This window comes from Sorex fumeus, unplaced genomic scaffold (assembly GCF_029834395.1).
Source record: "Sorex fumeus unplaced genomic scaffold, SorFum_2.1 ptg000007l, whole genome shotgun sequence".
In the NCBI taxonomy this organism is placed as follows: domain Eukaryota; kingdom Metazoa; phylum Chordata; class Mammalia; order Eulipotyphla; family Soricidae; genus Sorex; species Sorex fumeus.
The window spans coordinates 24,757,427-24,773,365 of record NW_026606064.1 but is presented as its reverse complement, the minus strand read 5'-3'; the positions used below and the strand labels follow the sequence as shown (position 1 = coordinate 24,773,365).

At 38.5% G+C, this 15,939-nt stretch overlaps 1 pseudogene; it reads right to left on the bottom strand.

The window, feature by feature from the left end:
• Nucleotides 1–987: 987 nt before the first annotated feature.
• The window catches only part of LOC130043291 (B-cell CLL/lymphoma 7 protein family member C-like), a 29,516-nt pseudogene continuing 14,564 nt past the window's right edge, over nt 988–15,939 (bottom strand).

The window sequence follows — 15,939 nt, the reverse complement described above, 5'->3', positions numbered from 1 at the left end:
GAGCCTGTGGAGTGACCACTGGTCTGAGAGAGACTCCCTGGGCTGTGGCTTTCCTACCGATGTCTCAGGCTTTTATCAACCACTGGTGCTGATGTCACCTTTAACCCCAGGGAGTGCTCCATTCAGTACAAAACCGTTTTAATCTCATACTCCTGAGAATAACAGGTACTCCACAAATAAATGCCCCATCAAAACTGCACCGGAAACTCCTGTGCCAGGTGGAGGAGCAGTGTGACAGGCTGCCCTGGGGCTGGCACTTGGCACCTAACTGGCCTGTGACAGGGCAGGGGGCTGAAGCTCTCTACGACGACAGTTGTTTCTCCATGTGTGAGCACACCGGCTCGGAGATGCCGTGAGGATCGAGTGAGAGAACTTCTGAGGTCCCCAGGCCTCGCATAGCCCTCAACACGTGGGGCACTCACAGCCAGAGTGCGGTGGGCGCTCCGGACCCCCCACAGGGGTCTTCTCCCACGGGGCTTTGCGAGGGTCCTCGGGCAGGCACTGACGAGGAAAGGTCTGTTTCCCACACGTGTTCTGGGACCCCAAGGTGGGTCTTTGCGTGTGAGAATGGGAGCAATGAGGGGGTTGGGGCATATGGGTTTGTAGGAAGCTCTTAGGTGAGGCCTGGCACCTGTGGCTATTGGCACAAATGGGGGCGCCGGTGCCTGAGGAGGTGGGCACCCCGCTGCACACTCCAGCACTGCCAGGCTCCGGAGCAGCCTCAGCTGCTGGATGTGAGCGGTTTTGCCCAAAGCCCTTTTCCCACTTGGGGTGTCAGTAGGCCCCTCACTGTGTGGAGCTGGTGGCGAGTGAGTGGGTGGGTGTGTCGGGTGCTGTGTCTTTGGGTGAGGGCAAGCGAGACCCACTGGCCTTTGAGGTTCCCATGGTGACAGTCAACTGGGCCACTCCCTACCCTCCAGGTACTTGATGACTGGATTTGGAGTGGTCAAGGTTGGGCTGGGGGCCTCACCTTGCCTGGGAGCCAGCTCACCTCCCCTTCCCCTGGGGGATCCTCCTGGGGGTTGGGGGACTTTGCTTGCTCCCTCAAGGGCTCTGCTGTCTGGGTGCACCGTGGCAGTGGGCCTGGCATTTGTCCGGGAGCCCCCTCCTGGGAAGGAGCCACCTGAGGGGCTCTGGCTTCAGGCCTTTCTCATAGAGGGTTCTCCTTGTCATCCTCACACGGGACTCCTCAGCCTCCAGCAATTTGGGAACCGGCTCCTCCTCCCTGGTCAGCATTGGGGGTTCATGGGTGCTTCTGGCGGTCACACTGCCAGGATCTCTCTCCTCACCCAGCTGTGGGGTCTGGCTTCTCCTCCAGGACCCCTTCTGGTGGCCCAGTTGGTGATACAGGACGGCTGGGCTGGGGGGGTACCCCCAAGGCTGGGCTGCGTGCCCTTCTGCAAGGAGCCTTCAAAATGAAAATTCTCGTTACTTTTCTCATCATTGAGATAGAGCAGGATGAGGAAGACACCACTGCGGGGACTGAGTCCCCTGTCCCTCCGCTCCCGGCCACCAGATCTCTCTACCCTACCACCTGCCTGCCAACGTTCCTCCTCCTGGGGGTCCACCACTGGCACCCACTTGAAGATCTGAAGGGAAATGTCCTCCACGGTCACCCAGCGCTTCCCCCATCTCCGAACCTTCACGATGGTAGCCATCACCTTCTTCTTTTTTTTTTTTTACTTTTCTCTTTGGGTCATACCGGGTGATGCACAGGGGTTACTTCTGGCTCTGCACTCAGGAATTACTCCTGGCAGTGCTCAAGGGACCATATGGGATGCTGAGGATCGAACCAGGGTTAGCAGCTTGCAAGACAAACACCCTACCCGCTGTGCTTTTGCTCCAGCCCCTGCCTTCACCTTCCTGATGTCATCTTTGGCCCGGTTTCGGTACCCGCACGGTCCAGCTGGCCATGCTGGCGGGGTTGGGTCGGGATCAAACCCGTGGCTGGGCCGCCTCCGGTCCAGTGGACTTAGGCTCGGTGTCAGGCAGGGCCCAGAGGCCCGAGCTCTTCGCCCTCTAATCAATGTGTTTTATACAAATACTACTAAGGACCTTAACAGCATCTGGCTGTATATCCACACATTGGCCCCGAAACTAGGGTGCAGAATCTCTTCAAATTCCAAAAGGGTCATAGGAATTGAAACAGGAACTTACTTCAGAGAGTTAACCCCTCATATTACAAAGGTGGAAACTGAAGGAAGACTCTGTATGTTTCCCAAGACTCTTCCTTTTAATGTTTAATGATATTAATGATTAATGTTATTCATGAAATGTATACAATTAGAAAAGAATTCAGGCTAAAGTCTTCTAGATCTTTCTGCCTGTGGCTGTGAAAGTGAGTGCTTTTAATTTCCCTGAAGACTCTGCATGCATCATGGTTGCTCTTTTAGGATGAAAAATAACGCTCTCTCACATACATCCAATGGTTCTTATTAAAAGTACCAAAGTCTAGGTGCCATCCTCCAGGCATTCTAATTCAGTCGGACTGATTGGCTACGTGGCCTTCTCTCTGATTCAATAGATAATTGCTTTTTAAAACAAGCACTTATGTACAGATGTTCTGTACAAGATACTTTAACAACAATGTGGCACCACACAGAAACATTTGCAGAGGTCAGAATAACATGACAAAGGCTAGAAGGGTGTAAGGTGATAAATGGTAAAGATTAGAAAAACTAGAAGATGTGTGTATGGACTTAGGATAGTCATATTCAACCAATTTTTAAACACCTTTCAAACTAAAATGAAACTTATGGGTTGGAGCCATAGCATGGTGGGGTGTTTGCCTCGCACACGGCTGACCCAGGTTTGATTCCTCTGTCCCTCTCGGAGAGCCCAGCAAGCTACAGAGAGTATCCCACACGCTCAGCAGAGCCTGGCAAGCTCCCCGTGGCGTATTCGATATGCCAAAGTAACAACTAGTCTCACAATGGAGATGTTACTGGTGCCCGCTCAAGCAAATTAATGAACAACAGGAGAACAGTGCTATACAGTGCTATTTGCTGGATAAATTTTGTTCTTATCGATTCTTTGCATTGTGGGTTCTATGAATGTTTTCACAACATTTTTATTACTAGCTAAATTTTTTTGGAGGGCCATACCCAGCAATGCTCACAGGTTACTCCTGTCTGACTCAGCATTCAGGGATCACTACTGGCGGTGCTCAGGGGACCAGATGGGAATCCAGGAATTGAACCCAGGTCAGCCGCAAGCAAGGAAAGTACCATGCCCACTGTACTATCTCTCCAACCCAACTCTTGCTGAACTTCTAAGATTGAAAAAAAAAACATTCCTGCTTCCATGGATTAAATTAGGAGAGAGAGAGAGAGAGAGAGAGAGAGAGAGAGAGAGAGAGAATTTCAATAAAAGTCTTCTCATTCCTGAACTTTGGTAATTTTAAAATACATGCAAGTAATGTAGTATTTCCCCTCACATTTTATTTTCTCTGTGATGTGGTTTATAAAACTAACATTCCTTCAAAGATGATTGAGTTGATTCAGACATCAACAGGGCTAGAGGAGAAAGCTTAGTTACAAATTTTTAATATTTGAGAAGCATGTAAATCATGCCAAACCTTTTAGGATTTTAGATAGTGATAAAAAGCACAGCATCTAATTATGAAAAAATAATAGACATATCTTTAAAATCGATCTAGTTTTCATAGCTGTCTTCATTTACCCAATAAAGTCTCATGTTACAGTTGGATGATTTAGAAACCTGAATAAGTTTGGCATAGATTCATGATTGCTTAGTGAAAGAAAAGCCAACTTAGAAAGAAAATTATGTGTCTTGGCTAAAGACTCCTAATGTTTCTCTGACAGAGATTTAGGTAGCATATTTCAAATCAGGTGGGTATTTTATGTCAAGCTTCAAAATTGCTAGGATATGTCCTTGTCTTGCTATTTGGAAATTCTGAACCTATTTGACTTAATACTTATAGTATTCTTATATGATATATTAAATAACAAAATAAGGATTAGGTTAGAGTTTAGATGTGACATCAGTTTTTCACTAAACAAAGCTTGGTTCAAGCAAAACACAGGTCTACTGCCAAATCTCTGTGATGATAAACCACATTATAACAAGGTTGTGAACTATATATAAAAGATTGTATGATTATCAGCATTGGTCAAAGAAAAATAGAGAAATATGGTTTTTAGGGAATATATTTGTGGTTTTACTTGGGTAAAGGGAGGAGCAAATATTTACCAAAAATATATTTAAAGAATATTAAAATAAAATTTTATAATAAATACTTATAAACATATCACTACAATACATAAAGGGTATTTTTAAATGAATCAAAATATAAAATAAAGCAGCAAAGTTAATAGTAGGATATTAACGATTTATAAAGGAAGAAATAAGATGGTCAATGACATAAAAAGCTCTATTATAAATATAATGAAACAAATGAACACTAAAAACTTACCTAACAAGTGTGTAAATATTATATATAATGCTTAATCTTGAAAATGTGAAGGTATTTGGAAATAAGGAAAATGGATGTGAAATTTGGTACAATAACTTTGAACATGTATCAAAAATTTTATTTTTCCTTATATTTAAGAATGTATTAGAAATGAAGTGCTGAGAACTAATCACTACTATTTCACTATGATGTTTATTGAAATATCTTTTACTTAAAAGCACATCAAATATCCAATAAAATTAGCTGAATAATCCAGTTTGTTTTGATATGATGAAATATATAGTTAAAAAGTGAATGCAATGTTGGGAAAAGTAATATGTATAATGATCTTAAATTTGCTTAATAGACATAGATAAATACAGATATAGATATACCCTATTAGCCTGCTCAAACTACCATCATAGAATACCACATGAGGGTGACATAAACAACAAATGTTGTTAATGTCTGGAATAAAATATAATAATATCTTCATAGTATTTCTGGTTAATATGGATGGATGATGTAATCTTTATGTATGTTTCTGTTTCCTATCCTCCCCAGCCTTCTTCTGTTTCAATAATGAGAGTTCATTGTGGGGGACCAGGTGAAATGGGAAAAATAAAATAGCACTCGGTTTCATAGATGGAGAAAAATTATGGAATTTAATAATTATAAAACTGCAATCTTTTAAACAAAGAGAAAAATTTGTGGCTGACTACACCTGGCTTTGCTCAGGCTTACTCTTGACTCTGTGTTGAGGATCACTTCTGGTGCTACTCAGTGTACCATACGGGATTAAACGTAGATCAGCTGCATGCAAGGCAAGAGCACTGTCCAATAGGAATAAAAATAACATTAATCTCATAAGTGCTGGGGTGATAGCACAGCAGTAGGGCATTTGCTTTGCATGCGGCCGGCCCAGCCAACTCCTGTTCAATTCCTCCTCCCCTCTCTGAGAGCCCGGTAAGCTACTGAGAGTATCTCACCTGGCAAGCTACCCATGATGTATTTGATATGCCAAACACAGTAACAACAAGTCTCACAATGGAGACGTTACTGGACCCGCTTGAGCAAATCAATGAACAATGGGAGGACAGTCCTACAGTGCTAATATCGTAAACTTTCCAGAAGTAAATAAGATGATGCCTATGAAAATAATTTGCAGTCTGAAAATGAGTTCAGTTTTTATTTTATCCACAGCTCAATTCATTAAAAAGATATTGGTAAACAACTTCTATGGGCGTAATAGCCTTTCCATGTGATTGGGGATCTATACTATTCCATATAAATCTGCGTGTAGTGTTAGTTTCTTTCCTCTTCCTTTTGTTGCCATCATGACTGGGTAACTCACACTTGGCTGTTGACTGGTGGTTGGGTTGCTCATTTAGTTATGGTGCAAGCACACTCTTGTCTGTGTTGTGCTGGAGATCAACGCTTGGTTGTGGCACCAGCTATTCTGAAAGGCAGCACTCTGGTATCATGTGGGGTAGTGCGGGGGATCCACTGGAACCTCATGCTAACACAGATGCTACCACAGAACTGTCCATAGGCCCCTGTAACTAAACTTTGACTTCTGACAAATTACATCTCAGGTTAAATGAATTATAAATAATGAGAGTAAAAGTCTACCAAAGATTACAAAAAATTTGAACAAGAACTCAGGCATGTGAGTTTCTTTTAAATTGCTCTGCATTCCATTTTAGTTTGCCTTTCCAAAATAAATCCAACCCCACCCCCACCATGGGACCATCAATTACTCAGACCCAATTAGTCAACATCAGAGATGAACACATGACCCTAGCTGACCGGTATACTGCATATCCTGGGAGATGGTGATTGTTTCAGAGGCTATCATGTGATCCTAGCAGACTCAGACTTTTCAGATCTCAGTATTAGTATGTTTTAGTTTGTTTTGGGAAGATCATGAAGATGAAAGCTAGAGTGAGCAAATGATATATATTCCAACAAATTAGTACTTTTTATTTTATAGTGAAAGAGTATGGATTATAGGGTTTGCCCCATGGTACCACACGGCTTTCTGGATATATAGTTGAGGGTAGCCACGAGTTCTTCCAGCTGTGTCCCCCAAAACAATATAATTAATTAAATAAAAAGCACTTTGAATTCCTGTTATTGCATTTTCATGTAAATATTGGTATCAGTTTTTTCATTTGCATCAGAAGTTTGATTTGTGATTAGAATTTCATTGAATCTATATGTCAATCTGAGGAGAATTGAAATTCTAACAATACAGGGTCTTCTAACTCCTCTTACGGTCTAAATTTTTATTATTTAATGTGTTTGTCTCTGCAATGTCTTAGCAAAGTATTTCATGTCATTTATTAAATATATTTTAAGCAAACCAAATTCCTAATTTTAAAAATTCTAAGAATTATAAATAAAAATGCTTATAATTTTTCCAATTCCAAAAACAAAGGATGAATTATATAATATTCAGGCATAGTGGACAATAAATGGGTCTGTTCTAGGCACACTTTGAGGCAGTAAACCTAACTAAGCAACACACAAACCCCGAACCCAATTCATGTAGATAGTGTCTGAGAATGACACCAACAGAAAAAGAAAGAATGGGATTGCACTAGAGAGAGCATGCTGATAGTTCGGCTGTGGAATCCCTATAGGTAAACTTGTTAGCTGTTTACTTTGGGGATTAAATATATGTCAACATGTTCCAACATGTTCTGCTGGAAAAAAGACTTTATAGGAAATGAAGAAGAGTAAAAAAAGAGAAGGAAATGGAGAGAAGGTGATACCTTTGTTCTAAGATTTTGAGACATATTCTGTCTGTTCTTGGTGATTGTAAATGCCACAATTTGATCATATTTGAAAAAATATCATGTTAGATGAAGTCTCAATGGCTTCTGGGAGCTGGAATAGATTATTAAAGTATCATTCTCCACTATTTCTGATGGTATGGCTAGCACTGCAATTCCGAGCAAACTGCTAAAAGAAGGTTTCCATGTTTCCTGGAAACTTCTTCCCCAAGGTCTCCTTGCCCACAGAAAAAGGTCTATGATAATGGCTTGGTTCTCTAAAAGACAATTTCCTGCCATTCAAAGAAAAGTTGTTCTTTCAAGCATATTGCTTTTGATTTTCCTGTTTTTGACATGGTCCAGACTAACTGACAGATTATAAAAGGATGTGCCCTTCCAGATGTCTTCTTACTTGCTGGCTCTACAGAGGTCTAGGAACATCTGTTAGAGATTGGATAGAACCTATCTTTTCCTAGAAAAGTTTAAAAAAGAAAAGGGGTATTGAGAAGACATAGCAAATGAGTCTATATATTCAGTAGCAAAAACAACAACAAAATATGGTGTTGTTTAAAAAGACTTTAAAAAAAAAAAAAACTCTGGGGTAGGGCCAGGAAGAAGAAAGTGAATTGGTCTCCTTTTTGAATCTAAACAATGAGGGGAAATTTTTTCCAAGAAAAACCTTTCATGCTTACCTGTATTTGGCATACCAGCTCAAGAAATTCCTGATACTGAAGCTCTTCCAGATCTATACATGAGCTCAAAAATATAAGGATCTTGATCACTTCTTAACTTTTTGGCTAAGATCAAGTGTAAACATTTCAGGATCTTAAAACTGATTTTGAGAACACACCATCACAGTTATTATATTTGACACACTCACTTCTTTTTTATCTTCTGGTTTTCTCAGTTTCCTTTATTTATATTTAATATTCGTATTTTCAAGATCCTTTTTCATAGTCATATAGATATCCCTCTTTCTTTATAACTTTGTATTTATGGATAGGGCATTTGCCTTGCACACGGCCAACCCGGGTTCGATTCCTCCGCCCCTCTCAGGGAGCCAGCAAGCTATCAAGAGTATCACGCCTGCAGAGCAAAGCCTGGCAAGCTACCTGTGAAGTATTCGATATGCCAAAAACAGTAACAACAAGTCTCACAATGAAAACGTTACTGGTGCCTGCTCGAGCAAGTCAATGAACAACGGGAGGACAGTGCTACAGTGCTACTGTATATGGAAATGTCAAAACAATAATGTGAAAAATTGATATATTCTTCTCTGAACAACTCCTAAACGCTCTGCTAAACACTACCATGTTTGAGAGTAGTTGCAGATGTAATGTCCTTTCACTTTAAACACTTCTATGGGCAAAAAAAGAATACCATATAATTATAATCAGAAGACACTGTTGTATCAGTAATATATACAACTCATTAAAAGTTTACCAAAGTTAAATATGTACCAGATTTCATTTTTCTCTTCCAGGATATAATCTAGGCTTATGCATTTAGTCTTGTCCTATTCTTTTACACTTTTTTTTTGCTTTTTGCATCACACCAGCTATGAATAGGGGTTATTCCTGGCTCTGCACTCAGAAATTACTCCTAGTTCCTCCCAGGAGGGAAGATGCATGTTGAAAGTAGAAACACCCAAAAGGAGAGAGAGAGAACACAAGGGATCGCCCTGCCACAGAGGCAGGGTGGGATGGGAGGGATGGGGGTGGGAGGGATAATATCCATGGTGGTGGAAAATGGGCACTGGTGGAGGGATGGGTATTTGATCATTGTATAATCTAAACCCAAGCACAAAAAATTGTAAATCTACAACTGTACCTCATTGTGTTTCACTAATAATTATAAAAAAACAAAAACAAAAAAACAAATAAATGGTTAACCAAAACTTTCAAAAAATTTGTAAGTCTACAATTGTACCTCATGATGTTTCACTAATAAAAATTAAAGAAAAAAAAAAGAAATTACTCCTAGTGGTGCTCAGGGGACCATATGGGATGCTGGGGATTGAACTGGGATTGGCCCTGTGAAAGGTAAATACCCTACCTGCTATACTATATAGCTCCAGATCCTATTCTTTTATGCTCTTAATCTGAGACATTTCCTCTGGTTTTCCTTATTTATAATTACCTTGGCAATTTTTAAGCATTCAGTTATAGAATGAATGCCCCCTGATTAGATTTTTATTATGGATTACATTTTTCCTCATGATCAGATTTAAGTAACATATTCCTGGAAGGAATAGCATAAAAGTGATGTATATATGCTCGGTACAGTATATCAAAAGGCACACAATGTCTCTTTCTCCATTAATTTTAATTTTGATCTCTTTAATTTTGATCTCTTTGACAGAGTCTCCACTGTAAACCTACTGTTTTCCCTTTTGTAATTTAAACATGCCTATGGGAATTATAAATTCTCTCTTTCTAATGTGTGTTGCAGGAGAGGAATCTCCCCATATCTAAGCAACTCTCCAATGCCAGCTGAGTGCCCTACAATTCAACTCAGTTTGACACTACCTCTTCAGAGATAGTGTCTGAATTCATAGCTGAGAGTTCTGTTCCACAAACTGCCCCTCATTTCAGATACCAATAGCAAATCTAGTCTGCCTCCTGAGCCTCTGACGAACTGGTTATAAATCAAAAAGTTCCCAGCAATCCCCTTTTTGAGCTTTATTCATTTTCTCCAGCAGCTCATATAACTCAGGAAACCAGTTTATTATTTGGATTACTGACTTATTACAAAAGATATCAAAGATACAAATCAGGGGCCAAGTGAAGTGATACATCAGACAAGATCCCCAACAAAGGAGCTTCTGTTTCCTTGATGTTTAGGGCCCCATATTAGAAGCAGTTGGAAGCATTTTAGTTCAATAATTTGGAAGTTCTCTGAACCTGTTCATTTTTGTTTCTTAGCTTCGGAGGCTTTATTACACATGCGTGATAGGTTATTGATTAAGATATTGGTGACCGAGTCTATTTCTCTTCTTTCCAGAATCAAGAGATAGCACTGAAAGTTCCAACAATTTCTTAGTTTCCATAGCAAACAGTCCTCACTCTTAGGAACTGCCTCAAAGAAACCTTTGGCACTCTCATCATTAATGACTTTCCAAGGGTTTGGGGAACCTGTGCCAAAAAGTGGCTCAAAGATCAAGTATATATTTCTAATTGAAAATAGCAATATGTGGAGAACTACTTTGAGAATATGCAAGTATCCTATTTATCATCAAACTTTTACTGATTGTTTTTTATAGTACATTGAAAATTCTTGCTGTAATTAATACTATGATGGTTACAGAATGGTGGCTTTCTAAATTCAACATTCATTCTACATAGGTTAGCAAAATTTGTAAAAGAGATTTTTAATTTCCCCCTATCCATATGTTAATTAATATGCATCAGATTTAGGGACTTTTGTTATTCAAAGCATTTTATAAGTACTAATATGTTGCCAATATTTTGATATTCAAATGGTTCAAATTAATCTTCCTTTTCATATTTTCACCTTTTCTACATCCACTTTCTTCTTTTTCTTACCTTTCTCCTGTTACCTCCTTCATCTGCTTTCTCTTTTTTTTCCTTGGTTTACTACCTTACCCTTCCATCCACACTTATTTTGTTGTAGTACTAAGTCTATCATACTCCTTCATTATTGAGTGGTTTAAAATGCATGATATTTATTTTTCAGCACAGGTTTTCTTCCTCATTTTCTTTGATGTCCCCTAAACTTCACTTACTGTGAGAGCAATCTACTATTTTAAAGATGGTGCTTCTCTTGATTTAATCATAAAGATGCCAACTGCTGTTAAGTGTCTCAGTATTTCTAAGGGTTTATAACTTAGCTATAAAAATTCACTTTAGGCTACAGCTTGACATATAATTTCTCTAGCCAGGAATGAATTTCTTTAACCACTTTCCTTCCCTCTAATTCAACATTACTTGATTCAGAGCAGCTTTCATTTTCCAGTAATATATTTTCATGAGTTACTATTACATTACTATCATTATGACTATCGCCAAATAATTACTGAGGATAAACATAAAATAGGATAGAACTTCACTGGTCCAAGAGTTATAAAATAAAAAATATATTGCTTTTTCATGATGGTTTTTCTTCTTTTCATCCTTCTATTTATAAAACTTCATTTATGAATCTCAAAAAAAATCTAACATTAAAAAATATAAACTCTGGTACTGAAGGCTACCAGCCTCTTTGGAATGACTTATGTTCAATTTTTATTTCATGATCTGTCTTCAAATTAAGAAATTCAACCTGACCGAATGATTGGTAAACAATTCCATCTTTGAAGTTGAAACTAGGAAACCAGCTGAGCAGCTTCCTATAAATTTCTTTTTGGAAGAGTCACATGCTGTAGTGGAGGACAGATTGAATTTACAGGCAAAAAATAAATAAATAAATAAACCTGTCATCCCAATGCTGGTTTAGTCACTGTGAATCTAAATAAGTCATTTCATCTCTCTTTTGATTTGTTTTTCTCATCTATTAAAATAAGAAGAATTTCGGGACATAAAGACCTCCAAAATCCCTTCTATTTTAATATAGTTTGATAATCCTTCAGATCCAAACAAAAAAATCTGGGTTCTAGTTAAGTACGATAAGATAAATTTAATCTAGAGTTGGGGACAGTGAAGTAGAATAAGAGTCATTTCTGCTGGAGCAGTTGATGTAGTTGATGTAGCCCATCTACGAAAAAAGAAAACACTAAAGCTATTTCAGTGGGAAAAGTTGTTTACTGATTTGCCTAACTATTTGTTTAAACTCATTTAATCCATTTGATCAAAGTGGTCTCCTGTGTATATCCAGTCTCAAGGGCAGCTGGAGGTGGAACCATCTTTGAAATTGATTGTGCATACTTTTCTTTTGTCCTACTCCTTTATTATCGTAAGTATAGGAGGAAGGGTGCTTTTTTCCTAGAGAGAGGGAAAGTGCTTAGGAATCTCTTATACAGAGTCAGTCATTGAACCTAGCATAGTGCCTTTGACTTAATAGGCACTAAAAACAGGATACCCACTAAATTGAATTACATTGTATCTAAACAGTAGTCCTCCTTGTTCTTTGATAATTTCTTTGTGTTTCCTTCACTGGTTTCTATTTGTTTATATAATTCTTTAAAACAAAAGGCAGCCTTAAACATTATTATCAGTGTTCTTGTAGCTTTACTCTATATTCTTTTCCCTAAAAAATTTTGACCTATTTTTTGCTTACACATAATTTCTGGGTGCCAATAATGGTCAAATCTTTACTTTTAATTTGACATCTCTGATACACAGACAAGAATTTCTAACTATTGACCCACGAGTATCATTAACTAATCTTTATAAATATAGTTATTTATTGTATTATAAAATACAAGGCTTTCTATGTCATACTTTCTCTTTGTCCCTAATATTTTGACTATGTGTCATAGTGTCATATTCATCTCATCTCTTTACATTGCTAAAAATTACCATCGAAGACAATTTCAATGTTAACAAAGAATTTTTAGCACTTTATGAAGTAGAAAGTCTTAGATAACTGCAAAATGGGGTGGAAGGCAGAAAACTTTGGTAGAAAAAAGAAAAGGAAAGTTTTATAGGATAAAAAGATCAAGGAGACAAATAGAAAGATCAGATGGACAGGTTATTTATATATATATATATATATATATATAAAACCTTGTTTGAGGTGAGAAGGTGCAGTATTTGTTTATCATATGAGGATATAGAAATTCAGATCAAATGGAATATTTCCCCCACTATCTGAGAGCAGAATGTAGAATATTCAGTAAATTATTTGGGTATGGGCTGTCTGATTTTGCTTAAAGAATATTCAAAACAAACTAATGCTAAGAACATTCCTAGACTCAGAAAACAATATACTGAATCCTACCAAATGTATCTGGGGTGATGGTGATAGGAAATGGGATAGATCCTTCTCAGGGCCTGCAGAAGGATTTAAGTTTCAGTTTGTTGACCTGTCACCCCAGAAGGGGCAGTTTCATATTGGACCTAGAAATTCACTACAATAACCTCATATCTATTTTCTTGTCTTAACTCTTCACCAGATGACACAGACTTGTGAAGCTGATGTCTCCTTCAAGATCCCTTTTTAAATTTCAACTCTGACAACAACCGCTAAGGGTCCTTAGGAAGGTGATTTTTATTTCATTTATTCATCTTTTTTCCCTTTCCCCCCTCTTCCTACTTTTTTTGCTATTCTTCCTTTCATTTTCTTCCTTCTTTTATTTGCCCCTTTGTTTCTTATCTTTCTGTTTCTCCTTCATTTTTCTCCTTCCTTTCCATCTTTCCTCCTTTTTTCCTTCCTCTGTTGCTCCCCTTCTTTCTCCAAATAATGTTGTTAAAATATGAAGATATAGGCAAAAAACCGTATTGGGGAAATAGGACTTTTATTATACCCCCTAACACCTACTTCCAACAGAATAATGTTTTTGGACTATAGTAACTTCTAGCAATGAGGACATTATCCCCCCAAAATTAAAATGTCCTGTCTAGTTTAATGCTCTGTTATGCTCCACAGTGCCTCTGTACCCCACAATTCCCCTTCCACTCCCCATCATCATTTCCAACTGACGATTATCTTTTTAGTTTCTCTTTGCTTTTTGGGATCCAACTTTTCATAATACTGAGAACAGCAAACTATTTGATCTCTGGTGTGAGCCAGTAGTCACAGAATTGGTTGAGACTGTAGGATGGAAGATCAGAATATGCCTATCAGCGTCTATCACCAGGCTGCAAAGTTGAAGTTGTATATTTACTTCTCTCAATTATGCTGAATCAGGGGGGAAAGCTTTTTAGCAAGTTCTAGATTCAGTGCAATGATCAAAGCAGCTCTCTGAGAGTGCTTGTGAGATCTGTTCATTTTTGCACTTAGAGTTTTTTATTTATCCTGTAAATATTATCTGAATCCTCTAATTTTAGCAAAATATAACAAAGTGTAATGAATTTCACTTTATGGGTTTTATAGTTTGCTTTGAGGAAGTCTGGTCACTGAGGAAACCACCTGGAGCCATTTCCAAGGCTTGGGTTCTCTCTGCTTAAACTCTGAAGTGATGACCTGATAGCCATGAGTGTTCTGTCCATTCTGGTGAGCAATAACCAACTATCTTAACAACAGTAAGGCCATGATAAAGTCCTGTTTCTAAACCTGAAAATTTAGTGAAACAAGAAGACAGAAAGCCAATTAAATATCTGAGCAAATGACTGCTAGATTCTCTGCCCAATAAACAAATGAGCTTCATTAAAGACAGGGATTAAGTCACTGATTTATTGCAACATAGTTAACTGCCCCAGAATGACCAAGGTCTTTTAAATCTGTTTCTATGGAGTTTTGAAGTGGGAGTAAATGAAATAAACTTTATTATTTATTTATGTATTTATTTTGCTTTTTTGGTCACACCTGGCGATGCACAGGGGTTGCTCCTGGCTCTTTACTCAGGAATTACTCCTGACAGTGCTCAGGGGACCATATGGGATGCTGGGAATCGAACCCAGGTCGGCCGTGTGCAAGGCAAACATCCTACCGGCTGTGCTATCGCTCCAGCCCAAAATAAACTTTTTGAGGGAAACTTCCAACTGTGTCCACCCTCCCCACGCCCAAATAATTTGCATTTTATCCAAAGACAAGTTTTCTCATTTTTAACTGTTTGTGGGACCTTCTCTTACCAGACTTCAAACATCAAGTTCTGATTTCTATAATTTTATTTTTTCTTCTTTTTCCAAATGAGTTAAGGTCCGTGTTGAATAACTGCAATAAAGCCACTATTGAGAGTGCTTTATTTCTTGTAATAAATTATACTTGCTTTTTTTGAAGTCTCTTGGAAGCACCTTATTTGTATCACATTGTTTTATTTTCACAAGGAGACCATGGCAAAGAACTTTGATTCTATTCTTATTTATAGGTACAGATACCAAGTCATCCAGTTGAGTCCCCAAAGCGAGCAGATAAGAAAGTCGATGTCAGAAGCAGGTACTCCTGCTGCTACCTCAAGGTCTAACTAACCCCTTGTTTGTCCTTATTTTTGGTTTCTGGCTGGTAAAACCAGTACCTTCCCTATCAAGGAATCCAGGTGCATACATTGATAAATTAGAGGGCTTGGATTTTTGAACTAAGAGGAAGGAGGTGATTTGAAGAATGAAAGGAGTCAGAAGGGTAAGAGGTAGATGAAAGAATGGGTCCAAATAAATGCTTTGAAGATCTTAGAATAGAAAGCTATCGGGGAAATTCATTGTGGGGGGCTGAGTGTAGAAGTCAGGATAACAGAGGTCTAACACCTCTCCTGTAACACTACCATTCTTTTTAGCCACAGAGCATAGATATTTTTCCTGAAAAAAAGCAACAAAAGAAGCAGTTATGAGGTAGATTATCAAGATTCCTAGTGGATACCCCTCTCCCTTTACTCACATTCTGCATCTTCTAACCCAACCCTATTTTATATCCCTCATTAGTGCTCATCACTGCTTGATATAAATCTACTCGTCTTGTTTTCTTCTCTCTAGAATGTTAACTCCACTTAAAGCAAGTGTTTTATTTGTTTTGTTCATTGAGTCTCAGTCCCTGGTGTATGTTAATACCTTAATAAATATTTGTTGATTAAATTAATAAAATGCCCAGAGGTCAAACTAGATTTCTATGGATACATTTGTACCTGGTACTCCCAGAAATACTTCAGATATGTTGGTTGTGATTGTTATAGGAGCTGAATAAAAAAGAAAGAAGTCA